A 14,009-nucleotide genomic window follows, 5' to 3' on the forward strand; every position below is an offset into this window, starting at 1 on the left:
ACAACTACTGAGCCCACGCACCACAACTACTGAAGCCTGTGCGCCTAGAGCCCATGCTCTGCAACAAGAGAAGCCACCGCAGTGAGAAGCCCGTGCACCGCAACGAAGAGTAGCCCCCGCTCGCCGCAACTAGAGAGAGCCCGCGTGCAGCAACGAAGATCCAATGCAGCCAAAAATAAATAAATTTATTTAAAAAAATAAAAGAAGAGAGTCACAATTCAGGCTTGGCACTGAATGGCACTGGATGGAGCATGGCTGACTGCAGGGCCCGGGCAGCACTGCTTACCCAGGGATCATGAGATACCCTTTCTGTCTCAAGAAGCTCACAGACAAGAGAAGAAGTAAAGTGGGGCTGGGGTGTTGGGAGGGGTAAGGAGGGGCACTAGGGTGGGAGCCAAGGGACAAAAGGTTTCAGAGACGGCTTGAGCCGGGACTTAGTCCTATTTCATTAGAAACTGGAAGGCAGAGCAGTGACCTCACAGGCACTGCCGACAGGTTCTTCCCAGACTAATAGAGCTGCCTGGTGCCTGGGGGCAGCCAGAAACAGCCCACACTCCTGCACACGTGGGCCGAAGGGCTGGCCTTGCCTTTTCTGGGCCCTCTTGCCTGGGGCCACAGGCAGAGGAAGGGAAAAAGGGGCCAAGAGATAGAATGAAGAGACAAACACATCCCCAGCTCCCAGCCTGACTCTGCTCTGTGCCAGAGCCTGCCCGGGGCATTGTGCGGGTGTTAGATGAGGCCACCGGGCAGCTCCCTGCCTGACCTCGAGGAGCTGACGATCTGGCATCCTAGAATCTTCTCAGAGAGCTATGGCCATGGGAAGTAGAGTGTGGTAGGCATAGAAGGGAAGGCCGATGAGCCAATGCCAGAGAGTCTGAGCTGCCAAAGTCCCCTCTTCGGCTATAGGGAAGGCCTGCCTGCTTCCTCTCCTAAATCTGTAGGAGCAAAGGTCAGAAAAGTAAAATATTTCCCAAATGTCCTACCCCACTGGCAAAGCACTTTGTGCCTTTTAAGACCTTCCCTGGTTCTCTCAGATCATTTTGGTCCTCCAATCCTTCAAGCCAGGGATTATAAACTCCATTTAAAAAAAAAAGAATCTGAGGCCCAGAGAGGTAAAGAGCTTTGCCTGAAGATGCACAGCCTGTGAGGAGAAGTGTGCAAAAGCTGCCTCTCCCAGATCCTTGTCTGGTGTGTTTGGGGTGGGGGGGCTGGTATAGGCTGAGCTTGGCGGAACTCGGGGGGAGCTGAGCTGGTTCTGACCCCACCTCTCGCCAGGGGGTGGCTGCAGGTGGATGGGCACAGCTCCCACCTGGAGTTTAGCACCAGCCCAATAGAGGCTGATGGGCAAGGGAGGCTCTTCAGGACACGTGTTTCCACTTTCACTGGAGTTGGGAACTAATAGCAGAAAAACCTGTGAAGCTGCTAATGGGATAATAGAGAAAGTATTTATTTATTTTTCGAAGGAGGCCTGAGAGGATCTGGAGAAGGCTCAGTGTGAGGCCACGGAGGCGGGAGGTCAGCCTGCTGTGAACAGGGATTAAGCAGACACCGTGGAATGAGGGGGTTTCCGGAGAGGAGGCTGGAGACAGGGTCTGGTCGGGTGTCTCAAAGTCACTCCCCCTGGAGGGGGGCAAGGCTGGTCTGAGGACTCGAGTCTCTTCTAGGTAGGGGCGTTTGTGCTCCAAGCTTTCCTCCACACCTGCCATCCCCACCCAAGGTGTCGGGGCCCGGGGAGGCCATCAAATCGATCTCCTGCCTCTAGGCAGTGTGTCCTCAGCCCCTCGAGGGCAAAGCCCGGGACCCGTCTCCCTCTGTGTGCGCTGCTTCAGGAGGGTGGCGGTTCTTATTACTCCTTCAGCTGGAGCTGGGACCATCTGCAGGAAGCTAGTTCTATTTCATGATCAAGGTACAACGAGCCTAGCCTCCCCCATCCTGCTGTTGAACTAGTTGTCAACAATTTTCCAGCTGATAGCACTGCCCTTGGACCTCCCAGTGCTAACCCACTTAGGAGCCCCGTTGAACTTGAGGGCAGCAAGTCTCTTAAAGGTCATGAGGTCCTGTGACTTTCAGCCGTGGGTCTGGGGGAGGCTGAGCAGGTGGGGTCCCAGATCCTTCCCCCACTCCAACCAGAGCAGCTCTGCTTTTCTTTGTTTTAAACATCGACATTCCAACTCAGATTTTTCGCCAAAATACTGAAGCGTCTGTTACTGTAAAAAACAAAAAGCATGTAAATATCCTTGTCCTTGCCCACTCTGTGCAGGGAAATAACTTAGGACTCAGAGAGAAGAGACTTGTCCAAGGTCACATAAAGCAAGCCACCCGCCTCCTGGCCCCGAGCTGTCCCTCCATCCTCTGCCGGAGTAACCAACGTGACTTTGGGAAAACCAGAGACAGATGGAAAACAGCTCTTTAGGGCGCGAGGAGGCAGGAAGGAGTGTGTGGGCTGGTGTTCCCCGGGCCCTTGTGAGTACTTTGCTTCATGCCTCCAGGCCGCAGGAGGCCTGCGCGGCAGAGGAGACAGTGAACACCGGGGTGAGGGCGGAGAGGACGCAGTGGCCCGGCTGTAGTCTAGCTGGGGGGCTTTGGGGTTGACCCAGACTGACGATGGGGCCCTTCCTTCTTGTAGTGGTCCCTGCCTGAGGCTCCTGCTCGCTGGCCTGCTGGGTGGCAAGTTATCCTGGTCCAGGCCAGGCTGACTTTCTCCTTTCAACCCCAGCCCAGCCTGGGAAGGCTGGGTTTCTGGAGACTCCCACTCGGACTCTGCCCGGTAGGCATTCCAGGATTCCTGATGCCCCACACCGGGCACCCAGCTGGTGAGAGCTCACCCCTCTTGGTTGCCAGTGCCTCTCCACCAGGAAAGCTCTTAAGATTCTGGTCAGATGCAGGCCCGAGTCTCCAAGCCCCACTCGCCACAACTACATTCTGTTTCCTCGGGGACATGTGCTTGACCTTTGTCAGTCCCATTTCCAACCCACCCCCACCCCCAGGCACTTTCCTGTTCTGGTCCCTCGTGCAGTCTTTTCCTTGGGGGAGCAGGGAGAGGCATTCAGGGAGGATGCCCGTCTGCCTCTGTGCTGCCTGGCTCTGGGACAGCAGGCTTAAGTTATTCCTGGAGATATAGGCAGACATTGGGAAGAACTTCCTGACCGACAGGGGCTTAGCGGCTGGAATGGGAGCCAGAGGAAGACAGTGAAATCGTTGGCCCTGGAGACATTCCACAGGGGCTGGGCATGGGGGCAGGTCCGAGGGGCTGTCCAAGGTGGAGGTAGGTTACCTCTCAGAGGCCCCAGTCCTACACCTGACCACAGGGCCAAAGTCCGTGCCTCACCCCTTTGTTTGACAAATATCTGTCGAGTATCTATTCCATGCCAGGCATCCGCTAGGTTCTGCAGAAGAGCAGAAAACAAGAGACATGGCGCCTGCTCATCCTAGGTCATGGACAAAGTACCGGCAACTTCAAGATACGCATTGTTAGTGACAGACAAAGAATCAGGAGCTAAGGACAGGCCACCTGACCTTAGCTGAGGAGTCTCAGCTGAGACTAGAAAAAGAGGGAAGGCATAAACAGAGGAAGGTCCTAGAAACATGTCACCCAGGACCTGAGCCCCATGGAGATACCCCAGAAGCTCCGCTGCGGTGGTGTCAAGGAACCTCTTTCCTTTCACTGGTGATTTTTAAAAGAATCAATAGCCCAGCGAAGAGAAAAATAAAATCACCAGATCACACGAATGACAGTAATCCAGATAGGCGTTCCTATCAACGCTACATTTTTAGCCCAGTGCTTGGCACACAGTAGTACCTCAATAAACATTCGTGAAATGAACATTTGGTCAGTCTGGAACTCAGCCCTCCCACTCGTCCTCTTTCTCCTCCCAAACTGCAACTTGTCTCAACTCGGAACCCCACCAAGGAGAGGATTAACCTCCAAAGCATCCCAAATAATACATTGACTAGGGCTTTCTCCTATAACTGTGACCTACAAAGGAGTAAAAACAATGACGACTAATGTGTATCAAGTGCTTATCACGTGCCAGGCACCCTTCTAATCACTTTGCATGTGTTAACCTCATTTAGTCCTCACAACTGTCACATGAGATGGGTTCTCTCGTGGTCTCATTTTACATGAGGAAATCGAATCCCAGAGAAGTTATGTATGTCACCCAAGGTCACACAGCTAGTACATAGGTGGAAAGAAGCACTTTCTGTGTATCTACAGGGTGTCAGGCATAGTTGGGGCCTTAATTCTTAGGATAATTAAGAGAAGTAGGTATCATCCTGTTTCGACAAACGAGAAAACCAAAGCTCAGAGAGTTAAGTAACTCACCCAACCTGGACTGCTCCTCTGGAATTTGACTCCCAATGCAGTGCTCTCTCTCCCCTGCACCCCATCAGTTTCCTGAGGTCTTTCCTGAACTGGGGGGCAAACAGCTGCCCCTGGTGAGCTACGGGGAAGAAGCAGCTCCAGGAGGAGAGCTGGCCCAGTGACTCGCCAATGGGATTTATGTCCTGTCCAGGGTGGACATTTTGGCTGCTGAATGAAAGGCTGAGCAGAGCTCAAAGATGGAACTTATTCCCATTAAACGATTGCAAATGTCAGGCAGCACGGCCTCGGAGCTCCTTGCGCACGCACCCAGGCGGCTGGAGGCCAGGCTGCCCATAACAAGCATGCCCGCTGACCTCATGGTTACTCCTGATGCAATTGGAGCCCACTAGGAGACAGCGGGTTCCGACAAGAGCCTGAGCAACGTGCTGTCCGGGGGACACTGGGGCCCCTCCTGCCTGAGAGATGGCGCTGGGACAGAGGCTGTTGTTCTAATTGATTGAATGAGATCTGTTCCAGTGCAGATGGATGCAGAAATTACCTGCAGATGTGACTATGCACAACCATTTTAACTGTCTGGGCTGTCACGCAGGCTCAGGGAGCCAGGGCCTCTTAGAGCAGGATTCATTTCATGCAGCCCCCCGCCTCTGGGCAGGGCAGGCTGGTGCCAGACTGAGCTGATGAGTGATGACTACCTCTTTAGGGCTTCCCAGCCATCAGTGCTTCTCGGTCCTGGGCTGTCCAGAGGCCCAGCTGGCAGGATGGGACTCCCAGGGGTCCTGCCTAGTGGCTTCGTGGAGAGCTTCTGCCGGGGCACGGGGAAGCCAGGTGCCAGTTGTCCTCTGTGCAGGCTCCCGAGATTCCTCTTCCGTGGGCTCTGCAAAGCCCACCTCCCTGGGTCTTTGAATCCCTATGCATTTCTGGGTTGTATAATACTGGATAACGCATTTTTTAAAAAAATCCATATAACTATAGCAGTGGTTCCCACACTGATGACACAAGATCCATGAGAATACTGACTCATTCATTCATTTCAGCACCCACGAGCCTCCAAACTCTGGTCCTTGCTGGGACGTAGCAGAGGATCAGCCCTGGCCCCTGTCCTGGAGGAGCTCACAGCCCAGGGAAAGGAGGTGTATGTATAAATAGCCGGTTATCACAAAGTGGGATGGGCTACTCTACTGGAGTACAGGGTACTGTGGGGACTTAGATGAGGGAGGTGACTCAGCGTGGGTGGTCAAGGCCAACTTTACGAAGGAGGTGACATTTCAATTGAGCCCTGAAAGGTGAATAGAATTCCCCCAGCCCTGCAGATGGATAAGGGGAGTAGGGTTTCCCTGGCAGGAGAACCCCCATGAACAAAGGCATGGGGGCAGAGGAGACCTGAGGAGTGCTGGGAGATGAAGTGGGGTTGGTGGGCCAATGAGGGGCCTTGAACACCATGCTGAAGAGTTTGGGTCTTGGGACTTCCCTGACGGTCCAGTGTTTAAGACTCCGTGCTTCCAATGCAGGGGACGTAGGTTTGATCCCTGCTCGGGGAACTAAGATACCACATGCCATGTGGCGTGGCCAAAAAAAAAAATTAAATTAAAAAAAGGAGTTTGGGGGACTTCCCTGGTGGCGCAGTGGTTAAGAATCCGCCTGCCAATGGAGGGGACACAGGTTCAAGCCCTGGTCCGGGAAGATCCCACATGCCGCGGAACAACTAAGCCCGTGCGCCACAACTACTGAGCCTGCGCTCTAGAGCCCGTGAGCCACAACGACTGAGCCCGCGCGCCATAACTACTGAAGCCCACGTGCCTAGAGCCTGTGCTCTGCAACAAATGAAGCTACCGCAATGAGAAGCTCGCGCACCACAATGAAGAGTAGCCCCTGCTTGCCACAACTAGAGAAAGCCCACATGCTTTCTCTACAGCACAGCAAAAAATTAATTAATTAATTATTTTTAAAAAAGAGTTTGGGTCTCTACCTAGACACCCTGGGAATCTTTGAAAGACTTCAGGAGTAAGAGGATACTTGGTTAGATTTACGTATAGTCTAGAACAATCCTCTTGGAAGAGGGTGGACTGGAAGGACAGACTGGAGGCTGAGGCCAGCAGTAGTCCTGGCACTGAGAAAGGAGGGGAAAGGACAGACTCCTGAGAGGCGTGGACAGTGCCACCATCTTGGGGACTGATATGCTGGAGCTGGGGCAGGGGTACGGGGACCAAAAGGCAGAAGAGAGGGAGGTGTCAAGGCTGATAAGCCTGGAGGGATGGTGGGAGGAACGTGGCCATGGAGGGAAGGAGGAAGAGGACCATCAAAGCACTGCTGCCCAGTAGTCCAGTTCAGGGAACCAGGATTTCCATATTATGATCCTGACTGCTTTCAGAAGTGTTTTGAGAGTTTCTCTGCTCTTTCCTCACATTAAGTCAGCATGTTAATCCCTACTCCTCTTCTATGCATTTCCTCTCAATATGGTAAAAATAATCGGGAAACATCTGGGGAAAAGTATGAGGAGCTCTTTGAGGGGAATCACTGCTTAAAGGCAGTCTATCTGGTGTTTTCTGAGCCCTCTGGATCCACTCTGGGTGAGGGGCAGAGAAGTCCCAAGCCCAGCCTTGCCGCTGAGCCCAGAAGCTTCCTCACCCAGCATCCTTTGGCGGTCCAAACCTTCCCCTCCCTCTCCAAGCCTCCACCTGCCTGATCGCCCCTTCTACAAACCACCTTGCCTGCTACCTGCCACTCAGATGGCCCTCCCTCCACTATCCACCTTCCACCCAAACTCACTGTAACTGTTTCTGCTCTTCCTTCCCCCGGCCCTGAGCCAGCCTCTCCACCAGTTCCGGGACTTTGTGCCACCAACCATCCCCTCAGCTTACATAACATTTCCTACCTCCTCCATCCCAAAAGACGGCCCCTGCACCTCCTTCAAGCTATTTTCTTCCTTCCCTTCCTTCCCTTCCTGGAAGTCTTTCCGCACACATCACTTCCATGTCCTCATCTCTTTTCACCCCTCAACCCGCTGCAAACTAGCGTTCCTGCAACCCAAGAAACTTCTTACAGCGGTCACAGCCATCCTCATCCAACACGACCCCTCTGCACTCTTACCAGCCCAGACCTTCCTTCATTCTTGAAACAGTCTCCTCCTTTGGCTTCTGGCCCCCAGGACCTTCTGGTTCTCCCCCGACCCCCTCTGACATCAACCTGTGCCATGTCCTGCAGGTTGGGGTTCCCCAGCAAAGTTCCTCCTTTCTGCACACATTCTCCCAAAACTTGGTCACTGCAGCCCTGACTCCTCCAGTGACATCCAAACCCACCTCTCCAGAAGCCAGCTGGACATCCCCCACCCCTGACACCTCTCACATTCTGTCCTCCACCACCCACCCTAAAACTCTTCCAGTTCCTGTGTCCCCTGCCTTGACGAATGGCCAGCAAGCTGGAGCCATCCTCCTCCATTCTACATTTCATTTATCACCAGGTCCTGGTGACTCCACCTTCCAGATATCTCTGGAATCGACTTCTCTCCGTCTGCACGGCTGTCATCCTGGTTCAATCTTTTATTTCACATCCGGACAGCGTCTCAATCCTCCTCTGCCTGCAGTAGTCCTCCCTCCAGATTCCTGCATGCCTGGTCTCTACCTTCCCCTCTGACCTCACCTGCCACCAACCCCTTTCTCTTCACTCTAATCTCCTTGCCTTCCTACTGTTTCCTGGACACACCAAGCTGGTTCCCATACCTCAGGACCCTCTGGAAGCCTTTGCCCCTGGATCAACAGTTTTCAAACTTTTTGGTCTCATGACTCTATTGCATTCTTAAAAATTGAGGACCCCAGAGAGCTTCTGCTGGGGTTCATATGGCTTGTATCTATCAACATTTGCCAAAATAGACATTAAATCTGAGAATGTTTTAAAACACTGGAACACACAAGCACACGCCTCGTTAGCTGTCAGAGTAAGGATGTCATTACACAACACAGGGCACCTGAAAACTCCCCTGTACACTTGTGAGAGAATGAGAATAGAAGAGGCAAACAGTGTCTTAGTACAGTTAGCCCTCCGTATCCACGGTTCTGCATCTGCAAACTCAACCAACCAAGGATCAAAAATATTTGGAAAAAAAATGCCAGAAGGTTCCAAAAAGTAAAACTTGAATTTGCCATGCTGGCAACTACTTACATAGCGTTTACGTTGTATTAGGTATTATAAGTAATCTAGAGATGATTTAAAGTGTACATACGTGAGGATGTGTGTAGGTTATATGCAAAAACTATGCCGTTTTATATAAGGGACTTGAGTACCTGTGGATTCTGGTATCCTCGTGGGTTCCGGAAACAATCCCCCATGGATACCAAGGGACCACTATGTTATAAAACGTTTCCACCTTGTAGATCCCCTGACAGGGCCTCAGAGTCCCCAGACGACACTTTGAGAACTGCAGCCGCAGCTAATACCCATCTCTTTCACTGCATTACTGCTCCATGTCCCTTACAGCATTTATTCCCATCTGCAAGTACCCACTCCCTTGCTGCTTATTTTGTCTCCCCACTAGAATACAGGCCCCGTGAGGGCAGAGGCCCAGACTCTTGCTCACCTTGGAGCCTAGCAGAGCGTGTGACACATGGTGACATTCAAAAGCAAGGTTCTTCAATGAATGAGTTGTATCAATGCAGTTGTTCTCTACCTTTGCTGCATATTAAAGTCACAGGGAGGGGGTGCTTTCAAAATGCCTGCATCCCAGCCAATTAAACCAGAATCTGGGGGTGGACACAGGCATTGGTGCTTTACAAAGCTCCCCCAGTGACTCCCATTGCAGCCAAGAATAAGAACCACTGGTCTCAATCCTTCAGTCCTCACCAAGGGAGAGACTGTTTATTCCTTGTTTGTTCAGAGTTACACAGGGTCTAAATGATGGCCGCTCTACATCTTGCCTGTCTCCTGCTGGGCCAGGCAGCCAGGGCGAGAGGGACTGGATAGAGGATGCTACTAGGCTGGGATCCTCAGCCAGAAATAAGTGCCCTCCTCAGACCCCAGGCCTTGGATCAGTGTGCTGGGGTCCACAGCTTGCACAGGAGGTGCTGGTTATTCCCACAAACTGGTCTACGAGGCTGGCTCACTGGGTGCACTTTCCCCCACACAGTGGTGTGGAATTCTGATGCTTGGGTGACTCGTGGAGCATGATGGAGACTTCAGTGGATGGAGACAGAAATGAGGCAGGTCCCAGATTGCCCTGGGCAGCGGGGTGTCTCACATCCGCCAGCCTTGCCTCTGAGGAGTTGCCAAGCGTAGCCGGGAAATGACACAGCCTTATGCTCCTACCTGAGCCAGGCTTCCCTCACTGAGTGGTCCCCAGAAACCCTGCCTGTGATGGGCGGATCGCAGGCCTTGCTGGGAACCACTGCTGTGGGTAGAGTCAGCCACCATCCCACCCGCCCTGCACTGTGCCAGCCACACTCCTCTCCTGGGCTCACTTCCTCTCCTCCACTGCACAGGGGAGGGAACCAAGGCACAGAGGAGTCTTGTTGACTGGCTGAGGACACTGGCCAGGGCTGTCTTGGATGGCTATGTAGTAGACAGGAACGCTGGAGCTCCTCAAGGATTAAATCCCAGACCAGCTATGCGACTTTGGAGAGCCAAGTCACCTGAGCCTCCTAAACCAGACTCATCTGTAAACCGGGGGAATAAATCTACCCCACAGGGCAGTTGTAATGGATCTAAAAGCACTAGACGTAAGCCTGAAGCAGAGAAACTGCTCAGTAAAGAGTGATTATGGTATAATTCTCGTTGGACTCCCAAATCCCCCTTCTTTCCGTCACACCCCGCTGCTTCTCAGAGGAACGTTCCTTCTCTGTGTATATGATTTGAAGCTCTTTTACATTTATTAGCCCATTTAATTCTTGCAGCAGAATTCTTGTTAAGTTGAAACTTTCGTTTACTATCCTACTTTGTTTTTGCTTTTTTGATGAAGACACCGGGCTCCAGAGAGGTCGGGTCACCTGCTCAGGTCCCACAGGGGCGAGTGGCGGATGTCCTGATTCCCCGTCCAGAACCTTCTCCACCTCACGGCAGCAGCTGCCACAGGGGCCTGTGGCCGACCCCGGCCCCAGGGAGAGGTTCCACCCTGGGTTCTCTGGGGAGGAAAGAGGCTGGGAAGCCTGAGGTGGGAGGGGGTGCAGGAAAGAGGGTGGAGCTCTGTCCTTGATGTGGTGGCCAGGCCCATTCAGGGCTGTCGCCAGAGTCCTGGGGTTTGGCTGGGACAGCAACCATCATAAGGCAACCACCATTTCCGCTGGTGTGGCAATGCCGGGTGGATCTGGGAAGCCAAGCCAGGCAGGGCTGGGGAAGGGAGGAGGTTTTGCCTTGCCTGGCCCGAGGCTCTTCGTCATTGGGGTGGGGGGTCCGCTCCTGCCTTGTTTCACTTCTGTCACCAGCCCAGCTCCCAGACACAGGTAGCCAGGGACAATACCCTCAGCCCAGCTGATACCTGACAGAGGAGGAAAGGCCTCAGCTTTAAGTCCTCCAGAGGGTGGAGGAGGGCAGCATAAAACAGTTACTAAGAACCTACTGTGCGCTGGGCCTTATCCTCTATGCTTTGAATAAATTAGCTCACTTAATTTTCCTAATAGTCCGGTGAGTCAGGTACTGTCCTCATTTCACAGGAAGAGAGGTAAAGCCAAGGCCCTACAGTCCTAGGTGGTACAGCCAGGATTCTGTCGAAGCTCGTGATCTTTCCAGGACACCATGCCTTTAGGGGAGGCCACGGCCACCGGTGGCCGGTCAGCTCTGCCAAGGACCAGCCCCCTGACCCCGCACAACCCCACCAGGTGGGGCAAGTCCACCTTCTCCGAGCCGGGCAGCTGCAAAATCTCTGCAGCATTTCTGCCACTCGGTTCAGTCCCCAGAGGTGCTGAGCACCTTGCTGGGCCAGTAGGGGTGTAAGGATGGATACAAAAAATGAAGTGATAGAGATACAAGGAACATGCTGGAAAAGGAAGGGTTGTTCTTAGTAGGGGAATAAGAGAAGACATCACAGAGTAGATGGTGTCCCAGCTGGGCTTGGAGAAAGAAGGTGGGTTCCCCCTCCCGTGCAGGGAACTGTGTCTTGCCTTTGGGGCGGGGATGGGGATTAGCAGCTGTTTTTTTCTAGCAGAGGCTTCAGTCCCTCCATCAGAGCAGGCAGCTTCCTCCTAGCATTAACCGAAGTCTTTTCTGGTGAAGGTGAAGGTGATGAAGGGCCAGGAGCAGGTGACGACACTCAATGAGTTAGGATTGGAAGAGGCCTCTTCAGGGCTTTTCGAGATGCTGTCACGTGATAGGAAGTGGCTGAAACCGGAAGACTGGATAACGGGAGCCCTGGGGAGGGGGAAAGGCCAGATTCCTCCTGGACAGGCGAGGAACCTGCTCTCCACAGTCTCGGACTTGGACTTGGGAGGAGAGAGAGGGTCTGTCCACAGACCTGGGGCAGCTCCTTACAGCAGGACCAGAGGGAAGTGGGGCAGGGCTGGCAACGTAATTTGCACGGCCCCATGCAAAATGAAAATCCAGCCTTTTGTTCAAAAACTATTAAAAATTTCAAGAGGGTGACAGCAGAGCCTTAGGCTGAGCTGGGGGACCCTTATAAGCACGGGTCACACGCCCAGGAAGCTGCCCTGAAGTGGGGTCTAGGGAAAGTGAGCAAGAGATGAGGCCACGTGAAGGGCAGCCCCAGGGGTCTTCTTCGGGCCTAGTGGTCGCCTGACCAAAACCAAGAGACCCTGCAAACAGAGAGGTGAATGATTCTGAGAGCACAGCCTTGGGCCACATAGCATTTCCTAGACAGACAACCTGCTCTGCTGAGGCGTCTGTAGCCTTCCCAAGGAACCAGTCCGCCTCTGCCAGCCAGCATCCTCAGAGAGGCCAGGTCTTGCCTTATTTGGAGGAGGGAGGGCATTTAAATTTCCTCTCTGTGTTAGGGGAGCTCTCGAAATGCTGGGAAAAGATGTCATGCTTGGAGACCATCTGGGGAAAAGGCCTCTGGGAGCTGCTCCTTTAATTTACGGAACTGACAACTGAGGATTCGGGTCTTTGGCAAGTACAAAGGGTGACGGCCCAGAAAAGAATCAAAGTATTAACAGTGGACTCAGTTGGCACTGTCCTTCAGTCCCTGGCCCTGGGGTTCGTGTGGCTGGGAAGCCTGATCTCTGTTTCAGCAGTGGGATCAAAACCAGCTTTCAGGGCAACATAAGCCAGACGTAATTTTTAGCACAGACATAACTTTCTAGTTCCTTTTTCCTACCCCTCATTTTTCAGTTGCCTTTAAAGAGGCCGCAGAGAGCTGAAAAACAAATCCAAGTTTAAAGAGACAAGTGCAGAAATGCAAACTGGGCAAGGGGACAGAGCCGCCAGCTGGACAAAATGTGCCTGGAAAACAGCATCCTCTGCTTGGCAGGTGCCGGGGATTTATGGTTGAGTTTTGCAGACGTTTCATCGCGTTATGAGCCAGCTCAGGAGACCCTCATAAAACTCTGCTTATGTGAAAGAACAAACGAGCTGATAAAAGTCAGCTGCTGCCTATAAACGCGCTGTGGGGACTGCAGCTGAGTAGTGGATTTATTAGTCTGGGCTTTCTGTGCAAATTAAGAACTACTGCGCACGTCTGAATCGGGAAGATGATGCTCCCTGCTCACATGAGGGCAAATGGGCCGGGCTGACCCCCTCCTCCATCTCTCAGTCCGTTAGAGACCGGAGGGAAGATTCTGGCTGAATTTAAGTTGCTGGACACCTACTTTTACGTTCCCTTTTCTTGCCTCCCACAACCGCCCAGAGAAAGGATCCGTCTCTCTCCATCCACTGCATCACCAGCACATCTTTATGACAGCACATCTCACGATGGGCTTACGTATCTGCCGGACCTACCAACTGTGTACTTCCCCCTATTTATCTCTGTGTCACCGGCAATTTGTCCTGTGCCGGGCACACAGGGAGGCCTCCGAATGAATGAATATGGAGGTGGCAGACTGTCAGGTGCCGTGTACGTAAGCCACTACTACCCCGCTCCAAACAGCACAGAGGGGTTGCGGGAACAGAGCCAAGGTGTCCGTTGGAATTGAGGACCAGCTAGGTGCTGGGAAGCCACAAAAAGGGAAGAAGAGGTGCAATGAGAAAGTTAAGTCTGGTTTCTTCCCCAGAGAAGCACAATCTTTGTGGCTATCCTACCCAGCTCTCTCTCTCTGTGCTGCTGCTTTTTCTCAGGACTAAGGCTATTTCTTCAAGAATGACCCTGCAAGAGAATGGGGGGGTACTTGCTAAGCATACAGCTACCTCACCCCTGCCCACACATACTGGATCAGAATCTCTGGGGCTGGGACTCTCATACGCTGTACCAGGCACCAGTCTCAGAAAAAGTGACTTTCCTTTGCACTCGGCAGAAACCAAGAAGGAGCCTTCCAGGAACGATGTGGAGGAGGGAGAGTGCCTGGAAGGACTGGCTTTCTCCTCCCAGCGCCTGGCATAAAGGGCACAAGTGTAAGACTCTGGCAGACGGCCCCAGGACGCACTCCAACCCTCCTGGCTATGGGATCAGAAAGGAGGGTAACTGGCAAGGTTGTAGTGCCCTGAGCCTTGGACGCCTCACGGGCCCCTGCCAAGCCAGACCGGGGCAGCGCTGCACTCACCGCCGCATTTGGAGGACTCACGGCCCTTGCATGGCTGGGTATTCGGGAAACCAACT

Source organism: Delphinus delphis, chromosome 1, assembly GCF_949987515.2.
Source record: "Delphinus delphis chromosome 1, mDelDel1.2, whole genome shotgun sequence".
NCBI lineage: Eukaryota > Metazoa > Chordata > Mammalia > Artiodactyla > Delphinidae > Delphinus > Delphinus delphis.